This window comes from Borostomias antarcticus (genome assembly GCF_949987555.1).
Source record: "Borostomias antarcticus genome assembly, chromosome: 12".
In the NCBI taxonomy this organism is placed as follows: Eukaryota; Metazoa; Chordata; class Actinopteri; order Stomiiformes; family Stomiidae; genus Borostomias; species Borostomias antarcticus.
In genome coordinates this window covers 16,589,116-16,592,476 of record NC_140245.1, presented here as the reverse complement: position 1 = coordinate 16,592,476, position 3,361 = coordinate 16,589,116, and the positions used below count along the sequence as shown (strand labels likewise).

General features: G+C 43.7%; 1 long non-coding RNA gene across 1 annotated transcript; it reads right to left on the bottom strand.

The window, feature by feature from the left end:
* Positions 1-1,293: 1,293 nt before the first annotated feature.
* On the bottom strand, positions 1,294-2,920 carry LOC311316543. The gene is made up of 3 exons (XR_014630715.1): positions 2,360-2,920; positions 2,100-2,195; positions 1,294-1,984 (listed from the first exon to the last, which is right to left on the bottom strand). It is a non-coding gene; the product is annotated as an uncharacterized lncRNA (long non-coding RNA).
* Positions 2,921-3,361: the final 441 nt, after the last annotated feature.

Genomic DNA, 3,361 nt, shown 5'->3' with positions numbered 1-3,361 from the left:
CTGCATAATAACATGATATGGTGGTGAATAAAAACAGTTGTCAGAGCAGATTCCTGGTGCCACAGCACAGGGGGTGTTGTAGTCCTATCCCCAACTGAAAATATTGATCTAGTGATTAGTCAACCCATTGCTAAATCACAGTGATGTCGTCCTATCACCAACTGAAAATATTGATCCAGTGATTAGTCAACCCATTGCTAAATCACAAATTACTAAGCTATCCCATAGGAATGAGCCTATAACCATACCAGCTGGGCAAGTTGACTTTGCTAGCTACCTAACCTAGCCCTAATGATATTGCCCTGCTTGATTGCCATGCAGCATATCAACTGACCAGGGCTGAGTTCAAATTCAGCTAACAGAGGCGAATGTTCGTCGCAAACATGTTTTCTCCAAACGGTCAAATTTGAACGGCTTTTAATGAATGTTCCAAATAGTTAGCATAAACACAACAATCCCCATCTGGGAGCACATCTCCAGTAAGCCTGGGTCCATTGTGATCCTCGTTCCGTTACTGGCGAACTACCTCTCCAGACTGTTCCCTACTAACACAGTGGGTTGCAGCAACGTTGCACATAAGTTGTACTTAGGTAAGTTGCAACGTTACCATCAGGCGATGTTGTGACAACGTTCATCTAAGGTCGAAAATAACTTTACCCTCCTAAGTCTAATTAGACTTTTCTGCAACGTTGCAGAAACATTGGCAATATGGGTCCCTGCAACGTCATTAAATAACGTTGCAGTGACGTTGGATTAAAGTCATATTAGGCTAGCATCGGGCTATCCCGTGACGTCACTGCTTGCTTGGCTCACAGTTAAAGTAGGCAGGATTCTCTATCACTGCGACCCATGGTGGAAATCATGTGTTCAAAGGTGCCATCACCCCGGAATGTAATCAATGAAATAAGAGATTTGACACATGAATGCTCAATACAGATAAAAACAGAACAACCAATCACACTTCTGACCAAGTGAAATGATTGGAATGACCTGTCAAACTGCCTAATCAACCTGCACACAATTTGATGTTTCTTTTCTAATCTACTAACGGTTTATGCCCCCTTGCTGAAAACAGAGCTGAAGGGAGAGCACCTTTAAATGACACCCTCATGAGCAACTGGACTTTAGTTTTACATTTTCATAGTCACAGCTAATTATTGCAGATATGCCGTGCACAGGTACAAGAGATTACAATGAGAATACACAAGGTTAACCCCAAGCTTTATTTACAATTGGGCATCTAATCAATCGTGTACAACCACAGAAATCCATCATTTTTTATGTGAACAGGTACAAGACTACAATACTACAGGCTATCCTCAACTGAAGCTTTATTTACAATGTTGTGCACAAATCTGATTAGTCAACATCTGCAATAAACAATAGAAGACATTCTGCCCCATCATTAAACAAGACACAAGAGGATGGCTTTTCTGTTTATAGACCCCATGTAGATTCTACAGCCTGCGTCACTACTAGGGAGTGTTTAGTACTACATTAAAACAATACATTACCTAATTAAACAATGCATTAAAAGAACTGTACCACAAAGGAACCGAGCAAACAGGCTAACCTCACTGTTCACTCAAATGACATGAATGAAATCACAAATTTCCATTATAGTCTCCCAGATAGACCCAGAACAAACCCTTCTCCCAGGTACCCATATATGAATGAGAACACCCCGCCCCCTCGCTATTCAAACAGGTGATTGATTATTTAATTTACATTCATGGTCGTTGTGTGGGCAATCTTGTCCATTGAGCCAACAATTGTGCGTCGTCCCCCTCAATGGACAGCTCGCTACCACACAATCCACTCCACTGGGACTACATGAATCACAGTTGCAGCTTGTCTAGAGGCTCATAGCAAAACATTTCACTGCTCGTTGCACTTGCAGTATGTGAGAAATATATTTGTCATGCGCAGACAGAGGATGATTGAATGGAGCTCTGGCTTGTCCAAAGGCCTTCTAACTCAGTACCTGAAACATCACAGACACACAAAGTTAGTCTTATGAAAGACACAACTCCACAAATCCAGTTTGTATGCATTTTCACCAAATTGGACCCTGTGTGTGTGCGGGGGCGAGGTGTTACCTGTTGTGGTGGTGCTCCATCCCTGAACTACTATGACGGTAGTTCTGCAGATACGAGGGGTCCTCTGGACTTGGCTCCAGGGGCAAGATTCCAAATCTGTAATAATGATCAGCCATCAGTGACATTTGTTCATCATCTAGAGGTGGTTGCATGTGCATGACACTGACTGTGTGTTAGATTAGTGTGAGGAGAGTGAATACAGCATAACCTCCCAGTAGTGTGTGTGTGCGTGCGTGCATGTATGTCTATGTGTGCTTTACCTGACCATGAGGGGGCTGAGCGTGGCAGTGTCTCAGAAGAGAGCATCTTCTCTTGGGTTTGTTCTGGGTCTGGAGAGCAGATTTTGTTCTCTGTAAAGCGCATTGTGTTTCCTCTGGGTATGAAATGTGCTATACAAATAAAGCTTTGCTTGATTGATTGATTGATTTTGGTTCCTGATTGTGGGCAGCTGTTATCTACTGTCTCTTGTTGGGCAAATGTGCAAATGTTAGGATTTGCAGTGTCTTATCAAAAACTGTGCAGAAGTCCCAAAAACACTGTGCCTTGTGGCTGCTCAATCTTGATCGCTCTTCTTGTCAGCTGTGATTTTGGTATGAATTTCCTGTCTGCATCTCTCTTCTGAAACCGGAAGGCATGAATCATGAAGGATGTGCATGGGTGATTGAAGAGAGGGGCAGGATTTGCGTAGACAAGGCAAAGAGCCATGTTGTCGTCGTCTCCAGGTATTCCAACAACTTCCACACACTGTTCATCCTCTGTGATGAATGCACGGTCCTTCTCCTGGCTTGACCTTTTCACGTTGTGTGGTTTGACATGCATGTTGAAATTCCTTTCCTGCAGTCTTTTAGCCACCTGCTTGATGGGATTGTTTCCAGACCGCACCAGCCGCTTGACGCCATGAAGGTAGTTTTCAAACTGGAATGCACTGCAGTTGTCCAGTCCGCCATATTTCTCTGCCTCAGCAGTAATGTGAACCAAACTGTGCAGATTGTACACCATGAAGTCATCGCCGTAGAGGAGTCTAGCTTGCGCAACAAAGTACTCCAGAAGCTCGTGGGCGTAGGTACTGTAGACTTTCAGGAGTTTTGGACACGCCAGAATGCCCATAGCGACACTGAACACCATGAAGTGTTTGTATAGTCTATCATCCAGAAGACCTTTCAGCACAAGTTTTCCAGTGTAGAGCATGAACTGGCGGAATTCTGTTGCTTTCCATCTCTCCACATGCTCAATCGATCGAGGCGACCTTGCAAAGTCTGATG